This window comes from Macaca nemestrina, chromosome 10 (assembly GCF_043159975.1).
Source record: "Macaca nemestrina isolate mMacNem1 chromosome 10, mMacNem.hap1, whole genome shotgun sequence".
Classification (NCBI taxonomy): domain Eukaryota; kingdom Metazoa; phylum Chordata; class Mammalia; order Primates; family Cercopithecidae; genus Macaca; species Macaca nemestrina.
In genome coordinates this window covers 78,416,616-78,438,376 of record NC_092134.1, presented here as the reverse complement: position 1 = coordinate 78,438,376, position 21,761 = coordinate 78,416,616, and the positions used below count along the sequence as shown (strand labels likewise).

Sequence of the window (21,761 nt, the reverse complement as noted above, 5' to 3'; positions counted from 1 at the left end):
AACATCCCAAGGAAATTATTTTGGAAAAGTTTTCTTGCACTACAGCCACTTCTCTGGATTAAATCGTGACATTAACATCTTTGATTATATTCAGATGGCTATGAACACAGGATTGACTTTTCAGTGAGGCTATGTTTCATCTTTCTTTTGATCAAGCCCATTTAACTCAGAATCACAGGTCTTAATTGAGTTCTTCAGTGTGATTTGCGTGGCGAGTACTCTGTTTTGTAAGCCCATGGAGGAAGACAGAGCCTGGATGTGGGTGTAAGTGCAGTGGAGGAGGAGAGATCTGGGGGTTTCATAGGATGGGAGGCAGGAGACTTTTGGGGCTAGAGAGAGATCTATCAAGAAAAATCGCATGGACTTGACAAACAAGAAATGTGGAATAGTTTTAAAACTTGATCTCTCTACCTAGAAGAAAAGAGGGCTTCTAGCAGGGTTCCTCCCTACACCAGGGACCTGGTACAAAGTAAATACTCACAGCAATGGTATAATTATTGACGGGGAAAGAAAGAAGAGGAGGAGTGAAAAGCAGTCAAAATTTTTTAGATGAAAGAGGATTTAAGGTGGTTTGAACTATTACTTTAGTATGTTCAAGCTGCTATAACAGAGAAAAACCCATAAAATGGGTGATTTACAAACAACAGTAATTTATTTCTGACAGTTCTGGGGTGATGTCCAAAATCTAGGTGCTGGTGGATTTGGTATCTGGTGAGCGCCTACTTCCTAGGTCATAGACACCTGTCTTCTCACTGTGTCCTCATGTGATGGGAAGGGAGAGCTAGCTCTCCGGGGTCTCTCTTATAAGGCACTAATCCTGATCATGAGGGCTCTGCCCTCCTGACCTAATCACTTCCCAAAAATGCCACCTCATAATACCATCACCTTGGGGGTTACAGTTTCAACATATGAATCTGAGGGGCTGGTATGAACATTCAGACTATAGCAACCTCAGAGAAACCATGAAGGGAGCGTCAGGGGTCAGTGACTTCATGGATTTGGGGAACATTTAAAACTGGGTTCTTCAGGCCCAACACTCCAAAGCCTTGAAAAGGATAAGCATCAAAAGACAAAGTAGCAGGTAAAATTCGGGGGTTGTTGTAGATTTGGTATAAGGGAAAAATAGGTAGGGTGAGTGAATATGGGGTTAGAACTTAGAGGTAGAACATGAAAACTTGGGTTATTGTGAGAAAGGGGCAGGAGGTCACAGATTGGAGGAAGGGGCAGATTTTTTTTTTTTTTTTTTAAGCCTAGGTTCATCTCTCATCTCCACAAAGCAGGAGCCTGGAAGTCTGAGGCCACTCTACCGAAGTCAGACTGCATTCCCCGTCCACAGGAGTCTGGACTCCCTGGTGCGCAGAATGGACGCTGGTCAAAGCAGAAGAGGGTGCGGGGCAGAACCCAGCAATGAACTGCAGAACAACAGACCAAGGTTTCTGGAAAGATGTTAAGTGTTTCCTCAGTGTAGTGTCAGTTAATCAGAGGAAGTGGGACAACTGCGGCCTTCTCATCAGAGGGATATCTGCAGGTGGCGGGATGGTGCATGTGGCACCCCAGAGTGCGGTCCGTGCACGCAGGAGTGTCAGGTCCAAGGAGAGTTCTCTTTGTTAGGTTTGAGAAAGAGTAGGAGGAAGAGGTGGAGGAGGAAAAGAGAGAAGAGAGACTGAATCAGAGAGAAGCAGAGAGAGAATCTGAGGGAAATGATTTACATGCAAGAGAAAGTGAAACTGAAGTGTAACCACCCACCCAAATTGCAAAAGGCAACTTTTCTTGTCCACCCACTAGAGGAAACATCTCATCTTTTTCAGGCACCTGGCCTGGCAGCAATCATCCTCCTCCCATCGCCTGCCCTGCCTCCCTTAGAAGGTGGGAGCAAGAGAAAGTGGGAGTGAAGGAGATGTCAATGACTTGAAATGCTCCACAGCTACATATTGTAATTTTCGCTATACTTATATTGAACCTGTCTCTTTTGACCTACGTGTTAAGGAGTGAGAAGTAAAAAATCCTGTCCTTTAGGCCTTACTCTGCTTCTTTTCTTGATTGCAGATTCCTTAAATGTAAAATGAGGAAGTAAAAATAAATTGTCTTTAAGGTTCTTCCCACTGTAATGTTTTACATTTCTAATAATACTATCATTTAATGAGTGAATACTCTGTGAAAAATGACTAATATATCTTAACTTGAATCCTCAAAACAATCTCAAAAGTGGATATTGTGATCCACAGATGAATTACGTGAGATTGTGTCTCTTTCTGACTTTTCCCACCCTGCAAACCTCTGTCTTCACAGATGAACCCCCAACCTGGTACACAGTCATGCATCGCTTAGTGACGGGGACATCCTCTGAGAAATGCGTCCTTGTGCGAACATCACAGAGTGCACTTACACCAACCTAGATGGCACAGCCTACTGCACACCTTGGCTCCACAGTACAGCCTATTGCTCCTCGGCTGCAAATCTGGACAGCATGTTACTGTGCTGAATGCTGTAGGCAACTGGAACACAGTGGGAAGTGTTTGTAGATCTTAACACATCTTAACGTAGAAAAAGTACGGTAAAAATATAGTATAAAAGATAAAAAATGGTAAAGGACACTTACCATGAATGTGGCTTGTAGAACTGGAAGTCGCTCTGGGTGAGTCCGTGAGTGAGTGCTGGTGACCATGAAGGCCTAGGACATTACTGTACGTCACTGTAGACTCTGTAAACACTGGACACCTAAGCTACACGAAACTTACTTAAAAATATTTTTCTCTCTTCATTCATAAATTAATCTTAGTTTACTGTAAATTTTTTGTTTTATACAATTTAAAATTTTTGACTTTTTTGTTAGTAACAGCTGAAAACACACATTGTACAGCTGTACAAAAATATTTTATTTATATCCTTATTTGATAAGCTTTCTAAATGTTTAAATTACTTTATTTTACTTTTTAAACTTTTTTAAAAAATTAAGACACAAATACACACATTAGCTTTGGCCCACACAGGGTCAAGATAATCAGTATCACTGTCTTGCACCTCCACGTCTTATCCCGCTGGAAGGTCTTCAGGGGCATGGAGCTGTCATGTCCCTATGATGATGATGCCTTCTGGAAGAGGTCCTGAAGGATCTGCCTGAGGCTGTTTTACAGCTCACTTTTTAAATAAGTAGAAGTAGTGCACTGTAAGACAACAATAAAAATTATAGTGCAGTAAATACATAAACTACAAAAACTATACGTAATTATACATAAACTATACATAAAAGTTTGGTGCAGTTCAGTACATGTATAGGAGCAGAGCAGTATACATAAAAGTATAGTGCAGTAAATACACAAACTACATACATAAACTGTTACTCCAGTAACAGTGGTTTATTATCATTATTAAATATGTGTTATACATAGTTGTATGTGCTTTACTTTCATATGACTGGCACGCGGTATTTGTTTACACGAGCAATCAACACAAACGTGTGAGTAAACGTGAGTAATGCGTTGTGCTACCACATTACCATTGCTACGACGTCACTAGGTGATAGGAATTTTTCAGCTCCATTATAATCTTACCGGACGGTCCGTCCTTGACCAGAATATTACTATGCAGCTCCCGACTGTACTCCTAATAACCACCAGGGGGCAGCCTATACCCATTCTTTAATCTCACAGTTACGTAGGTGGAAATCTGAGATTAGCCCACTGCCCAGGAGGCTGTCTAATCCAGACTGATGAATTAACCCAGTTATGGAGTATCTGGGCAAGCCCTGTTTGTCTGATTTGTATCACAAGAGACTGAACGAATTTAGGAGCTGAATAAGCAATTGAAGATTTCTTCCTTTGATGTTTTGGATTTATTTTTCATCTTTGGAGACAGGGTGTCCCTATTGCCCAAGCTGGAGTGCAGTGGCATGGTGACGGCTCACTGTTGCCTCGACCTCCCGGGCTCCAAAGATCTTCCGACCTCAGCCTCTCAAGTAGCTGGAACTAGGCACCACCACCATGCCTGGCTAATTTTTTGTAGAGACAGGATCTTAGTTGCCCAGGCTGGTCTCCAACTCCTGGGCTCAAGCAATCCTCCCACCTCAGCCTCCCAAAGTGCTGGGATTACAGGTATGGGCTACCACCATGCCCGGCCAGATTGCTCATTTTAAATTAAAGAATGTTCAGGGTTGAACAGAATTTCAAAAGGTTAAGGAGTAAAAAGAAGTCTGTCCTTGCAGAGAGATCTGAGTGAGCATAAATTCCAAGATGGAAAAGTATAGAGTATGTCTGGGAAAAATCAAGTAGCTCAGCATGGCTATACTGTGAGTTGTGTTATGAGAAAGAATGAGTGGAACCTGAGATAACCTAAATTAAGTTTAGATCTAAGAAATCTTGAATACCGTATTTTGGGTTAGGAACTTTAACAGTTTTCCTTTGAAATGGAGAACTACTGTACACCTGTCACTCTGACTTAACATTGTTAATATTTTTCTTTATTATAATGTCTTTTTTCCCAACATTTTGAGAATCAGTTGTAGATATTACGCCCCTTTACCTCTTAAAATTAAAGACAATGATTTTCATAACTGTAGCATAATTATCAAAATTTTAAAAATTAACATTGATACAGTCATCTAGTTTACAGACTTTATTCAAACTTGATTATTTTCCAAATCATTTGTAGGATCACACACTGCATATAGTTTTCATGTCTCTTTTGTCTCCTTTAGTCTGAAATTCTTTCTCTACTTTTCTTTATCTTTCATGGAAGTTGACTTTTTTTCCTTCCCAAGTTTTGTTTTAGGTTCAGGGGGTACATGTTACATGGGTGAATTGGGAGTTGGGGGGTTTGGTGTACACATTCTTTCGTCACCCAGGTAATGAGCACAGTACCTGATGGGTAGTTTTCTGATCCTCACCCTCCTCCCACTCATCACCCTCAGGTAGACCCCGGTGTCTGTTGCTTCCTGCTTTGTGTCCATGGTGTACTCAATGTTGATAGTTTTAAAGAGTATAGTCCTTCTATTCTGTAGAGCGTCTCTCAATTTGACTTGTCTGCAGTTCATGTTATTCAGTCTGGGTTAGGCAGTTTTGTCAGGATTACTACATATGATGATGCCTCCCCAGTATATCACATCAGGAATCATGTGGTATCAGTTTTCCTATTATTGGTAATATAAGTTAGTATTCTTTTTTTCACTGTAAATTTATAATTTTCCTTTTTAAATTAAAAAGTACTTTTAAATATTTTTAAACTATGTCAATATCCTAGTCCTTATTAAACTTTCAACTCTCACCCACTAGTTTTGGTATTTTATCTTCTTAAGAGTTGGGAGTCATCAAAAATACATTGAGTTGGATAGGATAAAATCAGAACCATGTTTAGAAGTGTCACCCTAGAAGCTGTGTGTGTGTGTGATTTTACTATCTTCAACTCCGATGCATTGTAGGCCTTCCTTTCCTTTCCTTTTCTTTTTTTTTTTTTTTTTTGGTTTGTTTTATTTTTTGAGATGGAATCTTGCTCTGTCTCTTAGGCTAGAGTACAGTGGCGTGATCTCAGCTCACTGCAACCTGTGCCTTCTGGGTTCAAGCAAATCTCCTGCCTCAGCCTCCCGAGTAGCTGGGATTACGGGCGCCTGCCGCTACACCCAGCTAATTTTTGTATTTTTAGTAGAGACAGGGTTTCACCAGGTTGGTCAGGCTGGCCTCGAACTCCTGACCTCAAGTGATCTGTCCACCTCGACTTCCCAAAGTGCTGGGATTACAGGCGTGAGCCACCGTGCCTGGCCTAGGCCTTCCTTTTGTCTGGGACTCTGGTACTCAAGTTCTGACCTGCTCCAGGTAATCTTTTAACCTTGAGTCTAGCACATAAGAATCTTGGTAGATTGGGGATGCCCTCCCATCAGGCCAGTGCAGCCAGGCTCAGATCATACATTTTGGATGGATTTATTCCTTTGGGCAGATTCCCTTGTGCAAGGCACAACCAGCACAATCATAAGTGCAGAGACCTAACAGCTCTGGATTAGATTTGGGGAACATTCGAATCTGGGAGAAAACAAACATACATTAAGCTCTTCCAACTCACCCATCTCTCTTTTGGTTGTTTCACTGTATGTCCTCTCATGTAAATCTCACAACAACCCTTCAAGGCAGGCACTAGCATTCTAATTATACAGATGAAGAAACTGAGATTCAGGAGTCTCTGTAAAAGGCCACAATTTAAAGCTTGATGTCTGTGATTCTGAAACCTATATGCATTATATATGCTACTTTATAATCCATTGATTGCAATGACAATTCTAAGAGCAAACCCTGTCATTGATTGTCACTGACATACCAGCTTTTTAAATACACATTTTCCTCACATTCTCATAAGTTGTGGGAAATAGAGAGCAGATGACATTTGTCTCATTTGATAGATGAAAATCAATGTCCACACAGCTAGTGGGAAAATCAAGCCTTTTGACTTTTAGTTGAGAGATCTTTGTAATTTTATCATGTGCCCTTTTTGGGCACATGAGGATTTAGGGGAGTGAGGGAGAAGAGATAAGGAGAGAAATCGATAGGGGTGGAGGACATCAGCAGGAGGAAATCTGTACAATCAAGATGGCTTCCTGGTCGTGAGCTGTGGAGCTGCCCAGCGATGCCCGCAGGCTTCAGGATGCAGGACACATCCGTGCCCCCGGTTCCTCTTGCCAGAGCCCAGGAGATTGGCAGGGACCCTAGGGAAGACCCACTTCTGGGTGCAGGGCAGATGCTGAGCAGCTGAGCAAGCAGAACTCTGCAGGCCGGCGTGGGGGGTTCTCCTCTAGCTAACTTGGGTTTCCAGAGGCCTGAGAGCACAACCTCCATATCTTCCTCCTTTGGGAGGAGGAAGGCTGGCTTCTCTTCCCTCTGACTCCCAGTGGTTCTCAAGGCCCCAGTGGGAGGTATTTGCCTGGGAAAAACAGAGCTGAAAGAGCAGCAGAACCTCAAGGTATGAAGGAAAAGGAGAAACTGGCTTCTCCTCTGCTTTTTCTTATAAGACAAGAGGCAGTTAGGGTAGGGCCAAGAATGATTTTGTGAGTCCTTGGAGGGGAGAGGAAAGGTTAAAAGCCACGGGGAAAGTTAACTCTGAGGGTAAAGAAGAAGATCCCCAGTGTGTCCCTACATGCCTACCTACTGTCTGCAATAACAGACACATCTGAGTGGGACTGGCTTAGGTTTGTCATAAAGAAAGAGTTCCAAGGTTTTCTGACAACGGGAGGGATGTGATGATGCCTGGAGGGGCCGTGTGTTCCATAGGGAGGCAGTGACTAGAGAATGGGCTGTCTGGGTTTGACTCCCTGCTCTGTCATTAACCTGCTATTTGAATTTGGGCAAGTTACACAGCCTTGAAGCCTTCGCCTTCTCATGTAACATGAGACAATCATGGTGGCGACCTCAAAGTGATGTGCAAGTGAAATGAGGGAGTATGTAAAGCTTAGTATATCATCTAGTACATAAGAAGAGAGCAGAGACTTTAGCTGTTGTCACACTTGTCACTTCCAGAGAAAGGGCATTGGGTTGAGGGTGAGGAAACCCGGTTTCTATTTGTTTTTGTATATCCAGTTCTTTCCTTGGCAAACAATATCTTCTTCTTTTCCCCCATATGTCCTCTGGTAAAGAGGCAGTATTGCGTGAGCTCCAAATTCTACTTTAACTTCTGAGAGTAACTCACATTTTGAGCGAATGCAAATTACTTTACCGCTCTCAGCCTCAGTTTCCCCATATGTAAATGGAGAGGATGATAGCAATTTGGAGTTGTGGATTATTAGCATAATGTTTCAAGTCAGACAAGCCTGGATTTGAATCATACCTTTAAAACTTACTAGCTATGTGACTGTGGGCATTTTACTTAATATCTCTGAGCCTCAGTTTCCTCAATTGTTACATGAGGCTTATAACACCTAACACTTTTGTTGAGCTTGACAAAGACTACTTAAGACAGTAAGTGTAAGCAGCTTAACCTAGAACCCAGCTGAAAGTAAGTACCCTGGCAGCAAATTTGTAGCTGGTAGCTTTCCTGTATGAACAAATGAAATCACCTAAGGAGTACTCTTTTAATCACATTGCTTCTGCCTGAAACAAAAAGGAGATAATAGATATGCAAATTTCATGTCCTCATTCTGCTTCCCCCATTTAGATTGATCCACCGAAAATGTATCTAAGAATATTTGTCCCAAATTCAGCCATAACCTGCTCCAACATCCCTCATCTATTCCCTCCAGGGTAACTCACAAGGCCCATCCATCAATTCTCAAACTCACCTTTGTCATGCAGAGTGGACCAGCCTGGAGCTACAAATCCCCCTCCCCCAACACCCACACACCCCAACACACACGCACACACTCACACACACACACACACTGCACACGTAATTTCTCAAAAGCCAAATTAAAGTCACCGTCCATCTACTGCCAGAAGCCCCTTTCCTCTTCCTTACTCCCAAAGGAATCCTCGCCCTTCATTGACATCACCCTCCCCTCCTGACTCCATCCTGTATCACAGACGCGCACTGGTCACCATCCCACTTCTCCTCCCCTTCTCTATTGCTTGGTAATTATATTCTCCGCCTCCCAGTGTCATGCTAATATAAGCTCCTGGCACAGCTGCCCAGATTAAATTAGAGTCCAAACCAGCAGGCCGACTAATTATATTTTCTGGGATGGAATTGTCTTCCCCCACCTTTGGGGTACGGGGCCAATAAAAAGTAAATGAGCACTGCCAATATTTGCAGAGGATATTTGACTCTTCTTGCCTGGGTGGTTTTGTCCTCCCCAACCAATCTGGGCCCTTGAATTAGATTACACCAGAATGAGAGAAGAGAGTTTTACTCAAATGACCCTTCTAAGTCCTATCCATTTTCCTGCAGGTCAGCTCAGCTGGGCCTGACCACCATCGTCAGGCCAAGGAAGAGAAAATGGCATGGAATCCTTTCTCAGGAACGAGACTCGTCTGCTACCTTTGTGAGTCCCTCCCTCAGTCCCAGCACCGAAATCTTTCCTCCAGATACTCACTGTAACCTGTCCTGAAATGATTGTTGCTGAATTATTTTTACTTCTGTCTCATGTGAAAAAGAGTGTTGCTTCCCTTGCAGAACACTGTTCCAAGGCCGATCCTTCAACTTTTACCTTTCCTTATTTATGGCTGGAACAACATAAAAGTTTCAATTGTGAAAAAAAAAATATTTTAGACAAGTTAAATTTGACAGAGCTTAATAGTTTTTTTAAAATTAAAAAAAAATTTTTTTTTTTCAGAGACAAGGTCTTGCTATCTTGTCCAGGCTGGTCTCAAAATCCTGGGCTCAAGCAATGCTTCTCCTCTGACCTCCCAAAATGCTGGGATTATAGGTGTGTGGCATTGTGCTGGCCAACAGAGTTTAACGGAACAAGAAAAAAAAAAAAGATTCATGAATTGGGCAGCCCCCAGAATCACAGCAGATTCAGAGAGGCTCCAGGGATGCCTGGCGGTCAGAGCGAGTTTATGGACTGAAAAAGGAAAGTGATTTACAGAAAACGGAAGTGAGGTACGGAAATAGCTAGGCTGGTTACAGCTTGGCGTTTTGCCTTGCTTGAACCTGGTTTCAACAGCTGTCTGTGAATGGCTGGAGTATGGCTGCTGAGATTGGCTGAGACTCAGCTTTTGTTACAGAAGCATACTCCTCAGTTAGATTTCCAGCCTGCCTACCTACTAAGTTAGGTTATGGATAAGGACTTAAGTATGAAAGTACGGAGGCTTTCCAAGGCCAGGTCTTAGTTTGATATAAAACAATTTCCCTAGATACAAGGTTTACTTCATTTTTTGATTCCACAAACATTTATTGTGCACTTGCCATATGCCACATACTGAGATGGGTATTGAAACATGTAAAGGCAGAATTCTCGCCTTCAGAAAGATCAGGGCCTCACGATGGGTCTAAATGTGTGTAGATGTGCAGAGATTGAGAAATCTGTGCAAGGTGCAGTGGAGGCATAAGAGGCTTGCAATAAGAATCAGAAGAGGCATCACTGAAGTGGTGATTCTTGGTGAGGTTTTGAAAAATTGTTCAGAAGACCAATAAAACGAGGATAGGAATTCTGGGTAGAGAGAGAAAAGATATAGGGGCAAGAAAGTCATAGCAATTTCATGACCTGCACACATAAAGGATAAGATGAAAGGAGTAGCCAGAGACGGCCTTGAGCAGCTGAGGGATGTTTTACTTCTGGAATTTTCTGGACGCCAAATTCATGTCCTTCTAACTGAGGGAGAGCCGACCTGCCTCTTAAAGGTCTGGGCAACCCCAGTTAGGGCCTTTTCTTTTGCCACCAACTTTCCTCTCAAATTTGCCTACAATAATTCCTCCCACAAATAATTGTCCCATTTTTGTGTGACTACTTCCTTTGGAAGTGCATTTAAAGAAGAATCTGATATTTTCAAAGCATTGAAGGAAAAAATTCTGGTAGTAGAATTTCTAAAAACAAAAGAAAACATCTGACTGGATCTCTGATGTTCTTCCACATACTCCGCAACCTTCTCTGCCTCGTTATTTATTAATTTGTTCATTCAGCACCAGGTTTTCAGCACCATACCAAACACTGCTCCAGAGACGATCCAGGGTAGAAGAAAAGGAGAGTCTTTCCCCTACAGGAACTCAGTCTAGAGAAAGAGAGACAGATACATAGGTAATTAGAAAGAAGATGCAATGAGAGCTCAGAGGGGAGGCATTGTGTTTGTTTCCAATCACAGCCATTAACAAAGTACTGGAAATTGAGTGGTGTTTATTGTAGGCTAGCAGCTTGAAATCAAGGTATCAGCTGGCTGCATTCCTTGAAATTTATAGGGGAATTCTCCCTTGTCTTCTCCTAGATTCTGATGGTGTGCCAAAAATCTCTGGGATGGTGTGCCGGAAATCTTTGGCATTCCTACGCCTGTAGATGCAAATCTCTGTCTTCACATGGAGTTCTTTGTGCGTGTTTTTGTCTTCACATAGTCGCCTCCTTTTTTTTTTTAAGTCGGAGTCTCACTCTGTCGCCCAGACTGAAGTGCAATGGTGCCATCTCAGCTCACTGCAACCTCTGACTCAGCCTCCTGAGTAGCTGGAATTACAGGCGCGTGCTACCACGCCCCGCTAATTTTTGCATTTTTAGTAGAGATGAGGTTTCACCATGTTGATCAGGCTGGTCTCGAACTCCCAACCTTGTGATCTGCCCATCTCACCCTCCCAAAGTGCTGGGATTACAGGAGTGAGCCTCTGCGCCTGGCCCATAGTCGACTTCTTATAAGGACAACAGTCATATTGGATTAGGGTCCACCCCACTCCAGTATAACCTCACCATCATTTAACTAATTACACCTGCTATTGCCCAGTTTCCTAATAAGGTTACATTCTGAGGTTCTCATTAGAATTTCAAAGTATCTCTTTGGGGGAAACACAATTCCACTTGTAATAGGCACCTGTTTTTTCCTCGGTGTATCAAGAAGGTTCTTAGAAGCAGGAATGATTGAACTAAGTGTTTATTCCAGAGAGTCAAGTAAAAATGAACTAAAACAGTGATTTAGAGAGAAATAGTCCCATGGAAGAAATGACATGAGAAGAGCATGAATGTATGGAAAAGGCACAAATAGACCAGGGCAATGTAAAGAACTTCCTGTAGCTATAGCATACAGTATTCAAAAACAAAGTGGTGAATGATGGGATGTGAGAAAGGTACACAGATCAGATAGTTACGGGTTTGGTAGCTGTTTTATCCTGGTATCAGTTGAGACCATTTCTTACTTATGGACTTGGGATTTACTGCCCTGACACCACTGAAAAGCAGAAGGCTGAGCAGTTAGTAAGTGTGACGTGGGAAAGCGGAAGTGGGAGACAGTTCTGTCCTCAGCAGCTGCAATCGTCCCCCTGCTCCCCTCCTTTCCTTCTGGAGTAGGCACAGCCATCATCACTGGACTTTCCTGTGAAATGGAAATCCCAACAGAAAGAGACTCTGTCGTATTCATCCATATATTCTCAGCACAACAGCTGGCCCAGTGTACACACTGGATTTAGATTGGTCGAATGAATGGATAGATGGAAAGGTACATTCAGCTCAGCAAAACCCTGAGCCGGCCCTGCTGACCAAGTAATGCACCTAGGCGCATGCCATTTCCGCATCCTGGTGCCTACTTTACTCCTCTTTGTTTCTCTGTCTTTAAGGTTCCGTCAGGGAAGGTCTTTCAGGTGATAAAGAAAGACTCACAGAAGACTCTAGTAATCTGTGTGTTTACTACAAGGCTATGTGGGGAAGTGAAATAGCACGGGAGTATGCAACAACAGAAGCCTGATTATTCCGAGTCCCGGGGATGCCAGGACGGGTGCACAGAGAGGGAGAGTGAGATAATTAAGGCACCAACCTGGACTCGAGCTCACTTTCTGTGTAACCTTAATACTGTTATTTCCCAAGAGAGGATCTGCTAAATTCCTCTCACCAGCATCCAAAATGAAGCATTTCTACTGTGAGAGTTTTGCCTTCGGCCCCTTCAGAGGTGTTTGGTCTCCACGTCAGAGCTACACAAGGTCTTCTCTGGCCCTTAGCCCAATCAGCTACACTGTTGGGCTTTAATTTTTGCACAACACCTATATTATAATTTTAGAGAGAATGAACCACTGTTCTCAGAAAGGGACAGTAGACCAAACAACTTATTTTAAGATCTCTCTTCAGAATAAACCAGACTGTATCAGCATGATACAGGTCTGGAATTCCATAGCCCTTGACAATTTTTACACTTCCTAAACACATGCCTTATATGGACATACTTCTGTCTTTCATGCTGTCTTTCAAGCATTTCCTCGCTCAGTTATCTATCTCCCCAACCACTCTGAACAATAAGAAGGTTATGAACATTGCAGTCAGGCAGACAAGGGTTAGAGTCCAGCCATGGCATTTAATAAGTGTGCACGTTGGGTGATTAATGTTCCTCTTAGCTCTTCAGTGTCCTTATCTGTTGCAAAAGATGCAATAGGCTGGGCGCAATGGCTCATGCCTGTAATTCCAGCACTTCGGGAGGCCGAGGCAGGCGGATCACAAGGTCAGGAGATTGAGACCATCCTGGCTAACATGGTGAAACCCTGTCTCTACTAAAAATACAAAAAATTAGCTGGGTGGGGTGGTGCCTGTAATCCTAGCTACTTGGGAGGCTGAGGCAGGAGAATCTTGAATCCAGGAGGCGGAAGTTGCAGTGAGCTGAGATCGCGCTACTGCACTCCAGCCTGGGCGACAGAGCAAGACTCCATCTCAAAAAAAAAAAAAAAAAAAAAAAGCAATAATGTTTCTTCATAATTTATATTGAGTATTAAATTAGAAAATGGTGTGAAATTAGCTCAAGATATGCCAATTTTCTTTCTCATTTCCTTAAGGGCAAAGATAATTTGTCAGAGTTCTTTGTGACCATTTTCCTAGGACCAGTTTCAGAGCAGGCACACAGTTTGCTTATTGATGGACTAAAATCAGTTTGAACATATGTCTAAAAGAACATAGCTTACAAGGTGATAACAAACATTATAGCTACTTACAACAATGAATCTGGGTCTGAAGTTCAAAATTTTAAGTGTTCCTGTAACTGGTGCTGCTTTCAGAATATGGGAAAGGAACGTATAATTTATTTCTTGCCTAATTTTGAAAATGCTGCAGAGCCTGAGTGGTTTACTAGACCTGCTCCCTCACTAGCAGTTCCTCGTGTCCCTTTGCTGCTCTTTATGGCCATTTTTTTCTGTACACGTATCCACCCAGCCAAAGGACGTATGCATCCAAGACCAAGGTATGGAGAAGAGTAGAGAGGATTGGAGGGGAGGAAATCATCCAGGAGAAGGAAGAGAGATGATAGGAGAAGGAGGGGCAGATTCTAGATAAAGACAGAGAAGGCAGAGTTGTACATCTTTCTTCTCATTTTAGGCCATTCTCCTTTCTCCTTTTTGCAGACTGACTCTTCAGACCTCTTGCTATATCCTCTTGCCATGCATGTATATACTATAACACATTTAATTCAATTGTTTCCACAGTGTCTTAAGTATTTTAAAGTCATATGCTCCTTGAGGCATGGCACAAAGATGTTTGTTTTGAGTAAAGAATTCTCAACAATAACTTCTCCCTGGAAAAGAGAAACAGGATTTCTTTCATAATAGGAGGGATCTAGGACAAGCTGAAACCAAGGTAGAACATCTGACTGTAAGTGTCAGGAGATTTTTTCCTAAGAAAAGCTGTGAAATTTAATTTTCAAGTTTGGATTTAAACATAAACAATATCGTTCAATTAGAAAGAAACTCGTTAGTCCAATTCCTCCACTAGATCCCTAGTGCCTGGAGCAATGCCTGGGCATCATAAATACTTTGTAAACATTTCTGCAATGATGTCAGCTTGTCACATCAATAATGTGGGGATTGTCGAGATAACCAGAGTTCTGCTCAACATACGTAATAAGTGTACTGTGTTTTGTGTTGCAGAGACTACATTGAGGAGTATGACAAGTTTTCAGCTTGAGAAGGGCTCGCATTCTGTAGGAGAAATGAACAAACAGCATTAATGGTGATGATGCAGCATGGAACAAGTGCTATGACAGAGATTAAAAATCAAGTGCTTATTCATTTACTGGAAAGACAGAAGACCGATTCAGCCTGGAAAGAAAAATCCCTGAGAAGATGGTATGGACTAAACAAATAAATGGGATTTTAACAAATAAAGAATAAAAATTATTTCATTTTATAAAGGGAGGCAGAATAATCTAATCTGAATATGATTTGGATGTGAGTAAGGGTTGCAGGAGATGAGGGTGGGAGTGTGTAGATATCTGGGGTAAAAGCATTTCTCACTGAGAAGACAGCAAGTGCAAATGCCCTGAGACAGGATCAGGGCTTTTGAGGAATTGCAAAAAACCCAATGATCTTGGAGTAGAATGTGCAAGCCAAAGTGGGTCCAAGATCAGATCAGAGTGATAGGAAAGGGAGGGGGGCAGAATATGGAGAGTCTGGGATGTGATGGTAAGAATCTGGGCTTTTACTCTGAGTAAAATATGAAGTCATTAGAAGTTTTGGAGCTAAAAAGGGGCAGAACTGTCTCTCTCACTGCTGTGTTGAGAATAGAATGAAAGGATCAAGGACATAAGTTGGAAGACCCGTCAGGAGACTATGGCAGTATTCCAGGTAAAACATGATGGCATCTCAGACAAGGGTGGTGGCAAAACTAGTGGGATTCTTAAATTTTGGAGGTGGGATCAATAAAAATGTGTTGATGGATTGAAAGCATAAGAAAAAGGGCACCCAGGAATGTCCTCAAGTTCTTGGCCTGAGCAACTGGGGAAAGGGGGTTACCAATAGTAACTGAGAACCTGAAGCTTGGAGGAGGAGCGATATGGGCGACGAGCAGGAGCTCAGCTATAGACATGCTAAGTTTGAGATACGTTTTAGTCATCGTTTCGTGATATCAGGTTGGCAATTGGATGTACTTGTCTAGAGTCCAGGGTGGAGTCTGGGCTGAAAATGCATACTTGGACATCATCACTTTTTGACAAGATGACTTTAGAGCATAATAATACACATTTAGTTGACTGTAGAAGGAAGATAGAATTGTGATGCCAAAGTCTGTGGCTTGCTCCACCATGGTGAATTGCTTTCTAAATGATTTTAATGTTCTCTGTGTTATAATGATGTGGAATGTTCATTGGAATGGTACATTTGACTATTAACTTATTTTAAAGTGGTAAAACATTTTTATTCTAAAAATAAAAAATTAAAACAATCACACATAGCCTACTGCCCAAGTGATAATCATTGCTAAAAGTCTGTTATATTTCTTTCCCATCTTTTTTCTTTGAGTGTTTCGAAATGTGGAATTTCTAAAATGTCTCCTAAAATAAGTTGTTGATAAGACAAAGCTGAGGTTTTTTTTTTTTTCATCAACTTTTATTTTAAGTCGGGGGTACATGTGCAGGATGTGTAGGTTTCTTACATAAGTAAATTTGTGCCATGTTGATTTGCTGCACAGATCAACCCATCACCTAAGTATCAAACCCAGTAGGCATTACCTATTCTTCCTGATGCTCTCCCCCAACCCTGACAGGCCCCAGTGTATGTTGTTCCCTGCAATGTGTCCACATATTCTCATCATTCAGCTCCCACTTATAAGTGAGAATATGTGGTGTTTGGTTTTCTATTCCTGCATTGTTTGCTAAGGATAATGTCTTCCAGCTTCTCCCTTGCCCTTGCAAAGGACATGATCTCATTCCTTTTTATGGCTGCATAATATCCCACAGTGTATGTATCACATTTTCATGTATACATATATCACATTTACATGTATCACATTTTCTTTATCCAGTCTATCATTATTGGGCATTTGGGTTGATTTCATGTCTTTGCTATTGTGAGTAGTGCTGCAGTTAACATACCTGTGCATGTATCTTTATAATAGAATGATTTACATTCCTTTGGGTATTTACCCAGTAATGGGATTATTGGGTCAAATGATATTTCTGCTTCTAGATCTTTGAGGAATCACCAGACTGTCTTCCACAATGGTTGAACTAATTTACATTCCCACCAACAGTGTAAAAGCATTCTTATTTCACTGCAACCTCACCAGCATCTGTTATCTCTTGACATAATTGCCATTATGGCTGGCATGAGATGGTATCTCATTGTGGTTTTGATTTGCATTTCTCTAATGACCAGTGATGTTGAGCTTTTTTGATGTTTGTTGGCCACATGAATATATAAAGCTGAGTTTTTTGATGGCAAGAGAGATCACTATCTTGTTAAGAGTTTTAATATTATTTTTATGAAGACAAGGAGGAGTCAAGATATTTATAAGGTTTGCAGGCATAGTTTAAGAAAGAGTTTTCAATGTGAGGAATGAATAGAACTGAGTAAGAATAACAATATAATAGTTTAGAATGGGGAGAGAAAGCAAGATAAGAGTTATGAGGTGAGGATTTTGAAGAGTCTTGGATGGTAAACAGTCATTTGATGTTCATTTAATCTTTTTTCTTGTGAATTCTGAAAAAATTATTTAAGACATATTTTTGGTCAGGCATGCTGGCTCATGCCTGTAATCCTAACACTTCGGGAATCAGACGGATCACTTGAGCCCAGGAGTTCAAGACCAGCCTGGGCAATATGGTGAAACCCTGTGATATGGTTTGGCTGTGTCCCCACCCAAATCTCATCTTGAATTGTAGCTCCCATAATCCCCCCGTGTTGTGGGAGGGAGCCCAGGAGGAGATAATTGAATCACAGGGTCAGTTCCCCCTTACTGTTCTTGTGGTAGTGAATAAGTCTCACGAGAGCTGATGGTTTTATAATGGGATTCCCCTTCCACTTGCCTCTCATTCTCTCTTGCCTGCTGCCATGTAAGATGTGCCTTTGCCTTCCACCATGATTGTGAGGCCTCTCCAGCCACGTGGAACTGTGAGTCCATTACATTACAGGTGTAGAAATATTTAAATTCTTAGTATGCCTTGTAGGTAATTGTGATCATGTTGTATAATTTTGTATGTTATGTCATTTTTATTTACTTTATGGCCTTTTCTACGTTGTGTGTATCTACTGCAAACATTATAGGTAAAAGCTACGAAGTTTCATCTTTTGAGCTCACCTAAATTGAATTAATGATTCTACTGAGCCCATTTCAGTTATTCCCTATTTTGACTTATACAGATAACAGATGAATTTACTTGCACACAAGAATAATTCTGAATATGGGATTGTTTCCTGTATATAGAAACCCCTTAGGTAAAATATGAGATAAAAGGAATATAGTCACATCTTAACTCCAAAGAGGCTATAAGTGGTTTGATTTAGTTTGTTTCCAGATAAACTCCAGTCACGTAAGTCAAGCCATTTTAGTGGGTAACTTCGTTCAAGTCACTATGGGTATATTATTTTTTATTTTATTTTCGTCCACAAAATAATCCAAACTTTTTGCCCAATGGAGGAAAAATAAATGTAAGGCAGACATTTAGAGGTCTTGGCAAATAGGAGTTTGATATTCTCTATGACTCCAAATGATTAGAATCTTAAAAGCTAGCACTATTATGCAATACTTTTCCCAGAAAACAAATATTTGCATTATCAATTCCAGTAAAAAATGATATACCAAGGAAATCTGCTGATTTTCTCCAGCTCTCACAACTCTTCCACACCAAAACCAAAAACAAAACACCTAAGTTTTAAAAAATTCTTCTTAAGTTAAACGCCTGCAAGTTTACTTATACATGGTACCTAAAGTAGGTTACTGTGAAGCTTTAGAGAAAAATTCATGTAAATATCCAGACCATATTTGGTGCTGAGTTAATGGGAATACAGTACAAAGCTGCATCTGTCTCAAAGCACAGATCAAATTTCACCTCCTACTGGAACCATTCTCTGAGCCATGAGACAGCTTTTCTTAGAATCCTAGAGCATGTTTTATACTCATCATACCTTTTCCTCTATTAAAGTTATGCGTATGTGCAAATAGTCACCATTGGACTATGAAGCTCTGGAATTCCTGAATCATTTCCTATTTTATTCACATTTGCGTCCCCAGCACCTCACAGGATTTGAACAAATAGATATGTGTTGAATGGGATATAATTTTGGATTATCGGGTGATTGGCATTTTCTGCATCGCTACTCCCTACCATCAGTGTGCCTGATCCTGACTTTACTGATAACCCGATGTACTGTTGCATCAGTAAGTCTTAATTATGTAGCCTCAGGCATCCCAGTAGGAGAGCAACTTCACTGAACAGTACTGTTCTCACTGACTTCAGTGACTTCAAAGGTTTTCCTTGAGGGGATAGCAGGAATCAAGTTGAGTGAGCGTCGGGGGAGAGCAGGGAAAATAGAGGCCTCCGGCTAGGGCTGAAGTGGGCTAAAGTGGGGAAAGGGAAGTTTACCTAAATCTTCCACAGCTCTCTTAGAAATTGCCCACAGGGAAGAGGAAAGGGAGGGAGTGATGGCTGGGGGCCAGAGTGGGGTTGGTGAAAGGCTGACAGATGGAGTGCTCCCTTTGAGGGCTCTCTAAGGACCAACGGTTGCACAGCCACACAATGTACAGAAGTAAATCAAATCGAGGGACATGTGCACTAAAGAAGAAGAAAGAAGGGAGGGGGAAGAGGGCACACAGTAGGGAGGGGGCTGCGAGGGAGGTGGAGATACCCAAAAGCCTGAAGAAGAGAGAGTGAAGGGAGTTAGTTAGGGAGAGAGAAAAGAAGCTCATAGATCTGGAGGCCTGCATTTTTCTGGAGCCGCCTGGGAGTAAAAGGGAAGATGTGGACAGGGAGGGCAGATCTATCATATCTTAAGGCCTCAGGGAACTTGATTGGGCATTTCATTCATTCTTAAGTGCAAGATAAAATCCTTAATACCACAAATAAATAACTATACATGAGTGTGTACAGGCGAAGACTCCACCAGCACCCTTAATAATAGGTAGCAACATCTCCGGGCAAATTACCACAGGAGGTTCCTAGAGGATAGCGCAGTGGTTTATGCCTGGCCACAGCTGGTACCCACAGGAAATATTCAGAGCCTGAATTTAGCTATTTAAGACATTAAATCTCTTCTAGCCTGGGGGAAAACAACTCTCACCCTTAAAGCTGGATTTGAACTTCTAACTCCTGGATTCATCTGGGTGAAGGTAGAAGGAGTGGAGGCTGAATATAAAGAGAATATTTTTTCACTGAGTCACTGGATAGGGTAAAGAGAGTTTGATTTTGTTTTTGCCTTTTTACTTCCCCTCCCTCACCTTACTTTTCCAATTCTCATTTTAATCATCTTTTATTTGTTAAACCCTGAGCCCCCAATATCTCTATACTCCTCTAACTCCCTTCATTATGACCCTTTTCAGCCTGGCGAGGATGAGACAGAGATTTTTCCTTTAATGATGGAGTTAACTACAATGAACCAGGGAGCGTTATGGTCCTAAAGTCAAGGAATGGGCAAGTTTGGTACTTCAATGCACGGTGTGAGTGGGGTGACAATACAATATACATACAAGCTGTGGTATTTTAAAAAGTAAATGAAGCTCTAAAAATAATTAATAGGCATTAGTTGATCTATAACAGGTGGTAACTATGACTGTGCTAAGCAAACCAGAACTCATTGTCACCCTGGATGTGACTAAATTGGCATGTAACCATATAGTTGTGTGTTCTCTCTCTCTCTCTCTCTCTCTCTTTCTCTTCTTCTTCTTCTTCTTCTTCTTCTTCTTCTTCTTCTTCTTCTTCTTCTTCTTCTTCTTCTTCTTCTTCTTCTTCTCTCTCTCTCTCTCTCTGTGTGTGTGTGTGTGTGTGTGTGTGTGTGTGTATGTTTGTGGAGAGGGCAGGGGTGGGTTGTGGAAACTATTCAACTTACCATGGAGAATCTCCCTTTATGGTAACTCCCTGGGACCATTACTTCCCTTTATCTAACCAACGTTACTCTTTGGAGGAGACGGGATTCTGGAATGGGGTATTAACTTATTTCATTTTTATTAAAATCTATCCTATTCTTCCAATGCTCAAGAATAAAGGGATAGAATAATAATAAAAATAAATAAAAGAGGCATAGAAATAAGCAGGCTTTCAAAGTACAGCATTTATTTCCTGGTTGTGTGATCTTGAACAAGTTGCTTGTCCTTTCTGTTTTGTTCACTGATACATCCCCAGTGCCTATTGCACATAGAAAGCACTCAAATATTTATTGAATGGATGAATTAATGGACCTCAATCTCCTCACCTCCTAATAAAAGTGATAAAATAGCACCCATCCCAAAGAGTTGTTGCAGCAATTAAATGAGGTAATTCAGGTAATTAGATGAGGTAATGCTCTAACTCAATGTAAAAAGCTCAGAAAATGCTGGTTATATGTATTTCTAAAGGAGATGATAATATATGCAGACTACTGATACAACAATTATGTGGTACAGACCCTTAGAAAATGTCAGTTTCTTCATTTATCTTTATCCATTTTCCCACCCTAAAATTCTGGTATCTTAAAATACTCACTTTTGAACTCCAAAGGGCTAGTACAGCTTTGTGTGGCATGTGTTGCCTCTGTTTCCTGACTCCCTGCCATCTTAGTTCATACCAGCATTAAGGAGTCTAGAAGTTAAAGTAGTTGTAGCTGAGAGAATAGGAGGGCAGGAACAAGGGCAAAATGAGAATTTCAACTAGACCTTGTGGTAGAAGGATCATTTATAGTAGAAGCAAAATGTCAGAGTTGAAGAACTGGGCTATGTGAATGTTTCTTGTATTCTTTTGCTATTTTTGATTCTTAAAGTTAGTGAAACAATGAGAAAACTCCACCTGGAAGCTGAGTCTCAGGCTGGTGAACAGAATATGGCTTGCTTCTACAACCAGCTCCCACAAAGGTCTCCTTTCAACACTTTAATTGACTCAAATCCTAAAGGGTTTTGTATTCTATTTTCATGAGACAGGTTATTCTTTATGCTCTATATTCAGGATTTAGAGTCTTCAGATATGAGATTGAGGTAACGTAGGGCTCAGGGAAGGGCCCATGAGTGGGAGGGTATGTTTCTTATTGTAGAAGCTTTTAGGAACCAAGATACTACCATCCTCTCATGTTGCATTGTGAGCTGTGTGGTCAAAAATATTTCCTAAAATTGAATCTCCAGCAAGCATATCGTGGGCAAAATATGGCTCTTCTGAACCTATTCTGGACAATGGGGAACCAAATCAGGATGCCATCTCACCAGCTGCTTCAGGATGAGTCACCAGAAGAACTACTGATAATCATTTTACTTTCAGTGTCCCTCCTAGAGCATCCAGAGAATAGATTCTGGACTT

At 41.4% G+C, this 21,761-nt stretch overlaps 1 long non-coding RNA gene across 1 annotated transcript; it reads left to right on the top strand.

Moving 5' to 3' along the window:
• Positions 1 to 685: 685 nt before the first annotated feature.
• LOC105474209 (uncharacterized) lies at positions 686 to 8,944 on the top strand. The gene is made up of 3 exons (XR_982705.3): positions 686 to 1,081; positions 1,281 to 1,432; positions 8,857 to 8,944. It is a non-coding gene; the product is annotated as an uncharacterized lncRNA (long non-coding RNA).
• The last annotated feature ends 12,817 nt before the right edge of the window (positions 8,945 to 21,761 follow it).